This window comes from Pelobates fuscus, chromosome 1, assembly GCF_036172605.1.
Source record: "Pelobates fuscus isolate aPelFus1 chromosome 1, aPelFus1.pri, whole genome shotgun sequence".
Taxonomy (NCBI): domain Eukaryota; kingdom Metazoa; phylum Chordata; class Amphibia; order Anura; family Pelobatidae; genus Pelobates; species Pelobates fuscus.
This window is the reverse complement of record NC_086317.1, coordinates 306,628,775-306,639,530: the sequence shown is the minus strand read 5'-3', so window position 1 is coordinate 306,639,530 and position 10,756 is coordinate 306,628,775. Positions and strand designations below refer to the sequence as shown.

Here is a 10,756-nt window from a genome sequence, read left to right as displayed (position 1 = left end):
AATCATCCCGTTAGTGGAATAACTTGCAACCATTTTGATAATACATCCACAACTACCAAGGCATACTTTAACCCATTCTTACCTGCTGGTAATGGTCCAATGAAATCAATTTGTAGAGTAAACCAAGTACCAATTGCAGGTGCTATTTTGTCGTTTAAATGTGCGTAGTCATTTGCGCAAGTAACTTGTTTACTTGGTTTTTACAGATATAAGAAATGCTACAAGATAAACGACTGAACTATATGATTATAAAATTCCTGCTTTCCAGTATTTCACCAATACTGTGCATAACAGGAGTATTATGACAGCTTTGCAAAGGATAGGAGGTTACCTGTAGCACATAAACAAATAAATCCTTCTGACTGATTATGAGCTATTCACATACAGTACTGCTCTGCTAGATAGAAGGACATGTGAGTATTTAAAACATTTTATCTCAATCACGTTATGTGTGTTTTGAATGAGGTCAGGTACTACAAAATTGAAAGTAGCAAACCAGGCAAAAAAAATTGCCAAAGGCAGTGCATTTAAAAAAAAAAAAAAAAAAAAAAATATTTAAACTCATTTCATTTGTCATTTCCAAAAAATTCAACAGTTCCTTCCCTGAATTCGGAATGTATTTGTTTCTCTCTGTATAAAGCTTTGCTAATTTGAACATTCGCTGGTGGTGCTGGGAGTTGTAGTTCTGCCTTCACACTGTATGCATGGCTCTCGCGGACGGCGCGTTGCATCGAGCGGAGCTCGTAATCAGGTCAGGCGAACAATTCCCCCCTTCCTTATAGGACCAGTAGATGTTACAACCGGGAACCAGAAGTGGAACGGGAGGGAGGACGGGCCTTTTTATTCTTACTTCCCACCCCTATTGCTGAGTGGTACGAGCCAAATACAAGCAAGTGATTCTGTGGGGTCGTGATCATAACCGTAGTGGTGGGGAGTGAACCTCCCGTGACCCGCACTGTATGACAAGTGAGTGTCCGAGCCGCTTTATACTGACCGCGTTGAATGCTGGGAGCTTACTGATATCAACAGCAAGTAAGGGGGCCTGAGGGTCTCAATGCAGACAGTAGCTCTATAGCAGGGAGCCAGGCATTCATCAGCACAGTCTGGCCACCTATATGTCACATTCCCTTATGTATGACCCCCTTGGTTAATGCTCATGTCCTTCTAGCAATATTAAACGGTGCTGTGGGTCTGTTCTGGGTGTGGGTTATCATTTTGGGAGAAGGCAGGACTTGATAATAAGCTGTGATGATGGTTTTATCTCACACCATGAGATGGAGACAGGGGGCCAATATACATTATTAGCTTGGAGCACCTGCTATTGAGGGCCTTTGCTGGGCAAGGAATATATAGTTGCTTAAAAAAATGCATGGGTTAGTGTTCATTATTATTTTAAAATTTCTTTTTAGAATTTCCTTTTTATACAGTACCAGCCAATTTTGCACCAGGAGATACGGAGGATCATAGTGTTCACAATGGGTTTTAATGTGGTTTGTAAATAAGTCTATATGGTACAGTTAGCGTGTATTCGATTGCGAGGTTGATACGGTTAATTTTAAATCTGTTTGTTGTTTGGCAACTTCACATGCAGTTCAGTCTTGCATTCTATTTCCATTCGATTTATCAATTTTAATAATTGTGAAAGTGCCTTTTTTCTTCCAAAAGGAATGTCAGGCTTCACTTTGAAAAATGAATAGAACAGTTAGATTAAAAACTACCTTACATATATTTATGTAAGTTGGTGCTACATAAATGCCAATAATAATGCATCCATAATTAAGTTTACATTATTTCAGAAATATATGTAGACAGAAAATAATTTGATTAAAACATAATTACAATTTTAAAAGGTCAGTTTCAAATAGTTTTTGCATAAATTATCCATTTGCTATACTGCCTAACTTTTTAAACTCCCTTAATGAAAAACAAGTATATGGTATTACAATTGTTTGTATGAATGCTTTGCAACAAAAAACAAACAAGCAGTGGACTTTTTTTTTTTTTTTTTTTTTATTTCTTTATTTTTGCCATGATGGTCATCCACAAACATATTATGTACAGTTGGGTAACCCAGTACATAATGAGCAAAAAAAGAAATTGGCATAATAAAAAAAGTATACAAACATCTCTTACAACACATGTATTACATATAGCAACCGATATGTATAGTGTACGGGGTCCAGTCCAAAAGACGACTCTTCTAGTAATAGCTTGGCTACTTTAGCCTAAATTTTGCAACAGTTGACTGTTTAGTTACAAAAATTCTTAACAGTTCTCAGTTCATTATTGGAGAGACTGCAGAGTATTGTGAAAAATAAGTTTGTACCACAATTAAAAAAATATATACAGGGTGGCCTGTAAGTCCATACCCATCCATATATCTTTTGTATCCAGTGTAGAGAGAGATACTGTATAGACCTTTTTAGTCACTTTATGCTTTTTAAATTTAATTTTCAATGTTCTGTTTTGATAACTTAAGGTGGGGGTTATTGAAGGATTCTAGTAAATGCTTTATATCAAATCATGAAACACTCACAAGGGTTTATTCATTAAAGGGACACTGCGCAACTACAAAAAATACAACTACTTAGTAGATAAACACCCAATGAAAACATGCATGCATGCATGTAATAAAGCTCTTTTTTTCATTAGTGGTATATCAAAAAACAGCTTGCAAAAGTTGCAGATATCTTGTCTGAAGCCATTACAAGCTCTCCTGTTCTTTCTCAAGTCAGATTTTCTGTGTATGTCAAATGAGAAGCCTTTGCAAGTCAGGTGCTCGGGGCAAACGCTGTTTAGCTGCACTGAGTTAAATAAACCCTGAAGTAACAGGGCCGGTTGTCTGACAGCAAGAGGGGTGAAACAAGGTTCATTTCTATTGAAAGCCACAGATTTTGTAAAATGAGAAAAAAAAAAAGGAAAAACTCTTCACACATAAAGCACTTTAGCAAGGTTAAGTGCTTTAGGGATTTGAAGTGTCTTTTTAACCCCTTAAGGACACATGACATGTGTGACATGTCATGATTCCCTTTTATTCCAGAAGTCTGATCCTTAAGGGGTTAAAGGAAAAGTGTAACGTTAAAGTATATTATTTTTCTGAGCTAGATGTTTCTTACTATCGACTTAGGACTTCCTTTTATTAAAACAAAAAAAGCAAACAAGGCCATGAAAACCTACCTGCAATTCAGTACTGAAATGTACTACTTCTTACAGCCAATCCACATTTTGCGAAGATCTTAATCCAGTCATGCTAATAGAAAAGCATTGAGGACACACAATAAATGCTTGGCAATCACCATGCTCTGCAAATACTTTGCTTTTCAGAATGAAGTACTGAATCCAATACTGTGCATGATGATGCTGAAAACCTTTTTAAAATCTATTGATGTGACTGTCTGCCAGCCACTAGAGGTGACTTGGCAAAAGATAAATATTGCCATTTCCAAGAAACCGCAGTATTTTAGCATTACTATTGAAATGGCACAGCGCCTTGGTGACAAAGCCACTACATCTTAATGGAACAAGTGTAGTGATTATGGTGTTCTTTGTGGGAGAAACTATCTTGGTGATGCCAATCACTGCACAGCTGTTTTTGACTCTATACCTTTGTCACTATTGTGAATAAGCCACTCTGAAAGTTCAAAATGGAAACCTATGACTACCTTGAAATTAGGCTATGCCTCATTAAACTGAGTTTAGAGGCTTTGCCCCTTATTGTATCTTTTGTATTTATTTCTACTGTTATTTGACTTTTCTAAAGACATCCCAAGGTGACATGTTGATTGGTGGTACCTATGTTGACAGGAGAAAGAGAAGTTTACTGCCTTGAAGTTGTTTTTCCTTAGCACCTCAACCCACTGATTCAGTTTCTTCTTCAGCTCAAGGCATGTGGAGCGAAGGATCAGATTATAAAAGCACTCTATCCTTGTGAGACAGCTGAATCGTCTTTAGATTTTCTTGTGTATGTGAAATGAGATGCAGGACTTGAAAGCCGTTCAAAGCTCATCCTCTTGCCAGTGGCTTGTGCATAAGATATTCTACCCCCTACTTTGTTTTATAGCTTTTGCATTGGAATATCTGTTAATTGTCCTGCTCCGTTTTTTGTCCTGCCTTGTCCAATGTTTTACCGAATCTTTTAGCCTAGTTTATCTTGGGCTTTGTTAGTCCTGTGATTCATGTTGGCTCCACATTTTATATCCAGGTGACATATTTATGGTTTCTGCAACCAAGCAGCTTGTACAAGATTTCAGATCTTCTGTTTACTAGGGTCAGCCTAAAGGCTTCCTTGTCTGTCGTGTCTTGTAAGTCCTGTTTGGCTACTTGTTTACTTTGTTAGATAGATCTATAGAAAACATGTTTTCCTCAATCATCCTATTTCTTCTTTTATTTGCAGTCCATGCTCCTGTAGTCAATAAATTGAAAGCTTGTTGAAGTGGTGGATCCTTGCCCTTCGCAAGGATGCCCTAATCCATGTTTGGCATAATCATCTCCAGCTATCTGCTTGTCATTTCTACCTTGCTAAAGCCATGACATTTTGTTTAACCCCTTAAGGACACATGACATGTGTGACATGTCATGATTCCCTTTTATTCTAGAAGTTTGGTCCTTAAGGGGTTAAAGAGGGGTTGTTTTCAGAGCACTGGATTGATTTTGCAATTGGGGACAATCTGTATAGTTAAATGGATTGCACTGATTTGTCTTCCGTGGAACGAAGATAAAGTATCTACCAAAAAAAAGGAAAAATCTATATTGTCTGGGAATTGTATGTACAAACACATTATGTACACATGTAACATGAGCTGCTGGGAATACAATCCTGATATGTTATGTACTCTTTCCTGTATTGGTGAGCAGATTTTGCATATATAGGATACTCTCAACTGAAATGTAACCAAACATTGTGTTGTGCTGTGTTTTGTCAATTTGTGCCTGATAGTTTAGTATATTAATCAACAGCCCAATTCATACATTAAGATATATATGAGTATAATATAAATCCTTTGTGAAATAATTTATCAAATACTTGTTTTGTTTCCCCAAATGTAAATAAAACACAATTTTAATCTACACCGCTGTTTGGGCAACAATAAAAGACTAAAATTAAAGCCAGAGAATTAAATGTGAAAGCATAATCTGACATGAAAGATATAAGCATTCACAGTGCATTCAGAACCTATGATACTCCCAGTGGCGTACTAAGGGGGGGGCGGTCCGCCCCGGGTGCCATCCAGTAGGGGGGTGCCACACTCTGTACCTCCTGCTGGCCGTCCTCTCCCTCGCCGCCCCAGCACTCAGTGAGTGAGTCAGAGCACAGGGAGGGGATTCCCAGCCTGCGCCATCACTGAGCACCAGGGAGGTTGTTATGGAGTGTGCCAGCAGGGGGCGCAGTGCATTCTGCCAGGTTTCTCCCCTGCGGCCACTCTGCCTGCACCTCCTGCACTGCCTGGGCTGGGATGGAGAGAGACAGCTCCTGAATCATGGTAAGACAATATTATTGTTGTAAATTCACCCTCACCCCCTCCCTCAGTCACCCTGTCACCCCCTCCCTCAGTCACTCAGTCACCCTGTCACCCCCTCCCTCAGTCACTCAGTCACCCTGTCACCCCCTCCCTCAGTCACCCTGTCACCCCCTCACTCAGTCACTCGGTCATCCCCTCCCTCAGTCACCCTGTCACCCCCTCCCTCAGTCACTGTCACCCTGTCACCCCCTCACTCAGTCACTCAGTCACCCGGTCATCCCCTCCCTCAGTCACTCTGTCACCCCCTCCCTCAGTCACCCTGTCACCCCCTCCCTCAGTCACCCTGTCACCCCCTCCCTCAGTCACCCTGTCACCCCCTCCCTCAGTCACTCAGTCACCCTGTCACCCCCTCACTCAGTCACTCAGTCACCCTGTCACCCCCTCACTCAGTCACTCAGTCACCCGGTCATCCCCTCCCTCAGTCACTCTGTCACCCCCTCCCTCAGTCACTCTGTCACCCCCTCCCTCAGTCACTCTGTCACCCCCTCCCTCAGTCACTCTGTCACCCCCTCCCTCAGTCACCCTGTCACCCCCTCCCTCAGTCACACTGTCACTAACCATCCCCTCACTCTGCGACCTGTCATCCCCCCACTCTGCCACCCCCTCACTCTGCCACCTGTCACTCCCCTCACTCTGCCACCTGTCACTCCCTCTTTCCCTCACTCTGCTACCTGTCACTCCCTCCCACGCTCTGTCAGCCCCTCCCTCCTACGCTCTGCCACCTGTCCCCTCCTCACTCTGCCATCCCTATCCCACAGCACACTATGTGCCTTACAATGCCCTACACACACTACATCCCTATCCCACCCCACACTATGTGTCATACCCATACTACATCCCTATCACCCCTACACCAGGTCTGTCTCCTAAATTACTATCAATAAAGATTTGTATCAGGACAAGTAGATTGTCACGGCAGACAAGTAGATTGGGCAAACACTTTAGCCCCTGGACAAGTATTTTTTTTTTTTTTTATTTCAACACCCCTGCCCTCTCTGCCATATACACCCCCGTCATATACACCCCTGCCTTGTCATATCCTCCCTGCTATAAACCCACTACCTGGTCATAATTCCCACCCTGGCATATACCCCTTTAATATGTCATATAATACCCACACTGCCATAACCCCCTCCCTGCTATATACCTCCACCGTATCATAATACACACCCTGCCATACACCCTGGCCCTGCCTTGACATAATATCCGCTCTTCCATATAACACCCAATCCCATTGTTCCCACCCGTGACATAAAACACCATATACTCACCACCTCACCTGCAGTCACCTCCTTCAATCCACTGTGTGCAATGGCACACACTGTCATAGTATCCACCACACTGTCCCACCCTGCCATATACCTTTCTCCTGATAGTAATACTCACCCACTTACATATACATCCATGTTGTCACATTCCCCCAGACAGATAGGACAGATATATACTGGAAGGCAGTGAGATTAAACATTTTTATGGACCATATAGGAGTTTGTGTACGCCCTGCAGTAAGCCGGCAGCCGGGGTATGACGTCATCCTGGCATCGGCATCACTACTGGACGTGCAAGTGAGCTGTGAAGGAAGAGCACAGAGATCCCAGCCCAGCAGCAACCGCTTGTCACTCCCAGAGTAAGGTAGGGAGGTTGGTTGGACCTCTTAATAACTAAATGCGTGTGTATATCTGTGGTTGTGTATATGTTTAGTAGATGGCTCCCTAATTTGGTGTCCTTAAATATGTCAATCCCACATAAGGATAACAAATAAGTGAGTTATTTACTAAACAACCTAAAGATTAAAATTAAGAAAAATATTTTTTACATTTTGATCTTTTAGCTGTTTAGTAGAGAATTCCCTAAATTGGTGCCCTTATGTAAGATTCCATATGTAAAGATACCAAATTAGGGTGCTGTTTAGCAGATAGCACCCTTATTTGGTGTCCTTAAATATGGCAATCCCACATAAGGATAAGAAATAGGGGAGTTATCCGCTAAACAAAGATCAAAGTTAAGAGGTGTCAGCCATCCCAGAAATCTAGGTGGCTATTGTGAATTCTATGCGAATGTGTTGTCTGATGCCAGCATGCACAACATGCTGTAGTCAGACAGCCAATGGCAGCACATTACCCCATTCCCTAGTGAAAATTATTAATGCTTCCAGCCCCCACTGTTCATGTGCCTCCCCCATATATTGTTCCTAGAGTCACCACTGCTTCAGGGGCCCAGTTGTGCGCTGTGGTGCTTTAATGGTGCGACCAGGCTTCTGTAATAATGTAATGGCAGAGCTGGGGGGGAAGTGGGATTCAGTCACTTCCTCCCAGCTAACACTGAGATGCGCAGGATGGAGGGCGGCATTGAATGTGAGAGAACCAGAGCCCAACTCCCAACAGCCTCAGCCAACAGGTACTAAACAGGAGGATGGCATTGTGTATCTGTATGTGTGTCTGTGTAGTTGCATGTGTGTAAATGTGTGCCTGTGTGTCTGTATCTGCATGTGTGTCAGTGTGTATATATCTGCATACATCTCAGCATCTTGCCAACACTACACACAAACACATCCCTGCATTCCAGTGCAAACACTACATACAAACACACCTCTGTATTAAAACAGCACCATTATATATAACCACACAACTGCATCTCGCCAACACTACACACAAATGCATGCCTGCATTAAAATGCCAACACTACATACAAACACACCCATTCATTCACTCACACTTACTCCATACAAAAGCATGCTTACAGTGAAACAAGCAAACACTGCTCAATGCTACATACATTCAAAACATTGTGGGTGTTTTGTACATTTTAAAGTGCAGGGGGGAGAGGGGGGGGGAGTGCCAAAACTAGGACCCGCCCCGGGTGCCATATGCTCTAGGTACGCCCCTGGATACGCCTTAATTTTTCTACATTTCTTTATTTTGCAACCTTACTGTACATTCATTGGATAATTCGACCCTTTACTCAGTACTTGGTTAAAAAACACCTTTAGCAGTGATTACAACCTCCAAGTCTTTTTGGATATGATGGGACAAGCTTTGCGCACCTGGATTTAGGTTGTTTCTGCTATTTATCGCTGCAGATCTTCTCAAGCTTTGTCAGGGTATCGTCATTTCAGGTCTTTCCAGAAATGATTGATTGGGTTTAAGGCCTGATCCTCTCAAGAACTTTCACAGAGTTGTCGATAATCCTGTCTTGCATTCTTGGCTGTGTGCATAGGGTCATTGTCCTGTTAGAAGTTGAACCTTCTGGCCAGTCTAGGGCTCTCTGAACCAGATTGTTTAAGGATATCTCTGCATTTTGCTTTCAGCTCTCCCTCAACCCACACCAGTCCCTGGAGCTGAAAAACACCCCAAACAGGATTCTATCACCACCACGCTTCACTGTTGGCATGGTATTGCGCAAGTGATAAGCAGTGCATGGTTTCCTACAGACTTGATGCTTTGAATTGAGGCTAATCGGTTCAATCATGTTTCTCACAGTCTGACAGGCTTACTCACTAAAATTCATTTCAGCTGCCGCTATACTGCCAATTCATGTGCCTTGGCCTTAAATTTAAAATTAACTTTCAACTCTCACTTTGGTGAACAAGCATTAAAAAAAAAAAAAAAAATAATAATTTTTTTTTTAAATAAATGGGACACTTTAGTCCAATAAACAACAACTTTAGTTTAATGGAGCAGTTTTGTTGTATAGATCATGCACCTGTAGTCTCACTGCTTATTTCTCAGCCATTTAGGAGTTAATTTACTTTGTTTATGCAGCCCTAGTCACACCTCCCTGCATGTGACTTGCACAGTCTTCCTAAATACTTCCTGTAAGAGTCATCTAATGTTTACACTTTCTTTATTGCAAATTCTATCACCTACTCTGGCAATTGCTAGACCCTGCAGGAGCCTCCTGTGTGTGATTAAAGTTCAATTTACAGAGCAGAAGATAAAACCTTGTAAAGGAAGTTGCATCTGATTGAAAATGAAAGCATTTTGTTTTTACACAGGCTGTGTCAATCGAAGTCCGAGAAGGTGTGGCTAGGGCTGTATAAACAGAAACAAAAGTGATTTAACTCCTAAATGGCCGTGTAACTTCAAAGGCATGATTATTACTCAAACTGCTTCATTAAGCTAAGGTTGTTTTGGTAGCTATAGCGTTCCTTTCACTGTCTGTTCAAGGCCAGATAATGGAGTGTTTTAATTTTGGTTGTCCTTCTGCAAGTCTCTCATACGTCTTACAAACTTATGTATTTTAAAAAATAAAATAAACAACTGGCTGTGGAATGGTCCAGATTTTATAAGTTAATAAGAATGACGTGAAAAGCAATAAAATCATCAAAATTGCCTGGCTGTGGAGAGAATACTGTGACGAGGTAGAAAAGCTATGTAATCTACCTTTTTACTTCAAAGGTGGGACATAACCTAAACAGTGAGCAGGTAACATACCATTAGGAATGATTTTTTTTATTCCTAACCCTATAATGTTCCTTTAAAGTTTAGCTATGATAAAATACATTTCTTTTGAAAATTGTACTGATTGAAAAGCACTTTGCTTCCATTAAGGAACACTCCAAGCACCATAATACCATATCTACTGCAGTGCGTTGTACTGGTTTTGTTGCCAGGTGTACCCAAGCAGCCCTCCTTCCCAATGTTAGGGGTCAAAATGTTTTAGTTTTGGTTTGACATCTTACTTGGGGTCTCCTGCGATCTTCTCCACTCCTACCCTGTGCTGGAAGTTCTGTTCATTGAGCTTGGAGAGATCAGCTGAGTTAATGGAATCCCCTGCCTGCTTAGTAGAGGTGTGATCCGATGCCTGGCAGACCGCCATGAAGAAATCAAGCTGTTACTAAAAGGGTTTGACTCCTTACATTGGAGGAGGGGGCCAAATGGGTATGGTGCTTGGAGTATTTCTTTTTATTAATGTATGATTTTTTTATTGCTCATATCCTCCCCCCCCCACCCCTTTTTATTTGTTTTTTCCTTTTTTCTTTTAAATGCTCCCTGTACATTTTGAGATTTGTATTTCCAAAAATGGACTGAGGTGTATGATTACTTGTGTAGGTATTTATGATTTTTTTTTATTGTATTTTATCTTTATTGAATTATTTGTCTTAAAACATTTTATACAAATATACATACAAAAGAACACTGATTCTATATAAAAATAATCATATAATCATAGGATAGCTTATTTATATTCTTATATCTATACATTACATTGCTTTATATCATCATTAACAGTTTGCC

The 10,756-nt window shown here is 41.1% G+C and overlaps 1 protein-coding gene across 3 annotated transcripts in view; it reads left to right on the top strand.

Annotated features, from left to right (window-relative positions):
- The first annotated feature begins 679 nt into the window (after positions 1 to 679).
- Positions 680 to 10,756, top strand: part of CHST10 (carbohydrate sulfotransferase 10) — a 58,309-nt gene continuing 48,232 nt past the window's right edge. The window contains exon 1 of one of the 3 annotated variants that reach the window (XM_063458269.1): positions 680 to 751. The gene's annotated coding sequence lies outside the window, so the exon portion shown is untranslated. Of the gene's footprint in view, positions 967 to 1,005; positions 1,033 to 10,756 lie in introns of those variants that run through there. The other 2 variants (XM_063458259.1, XM_063458279.1) reach the window with 2 other exon arrangements.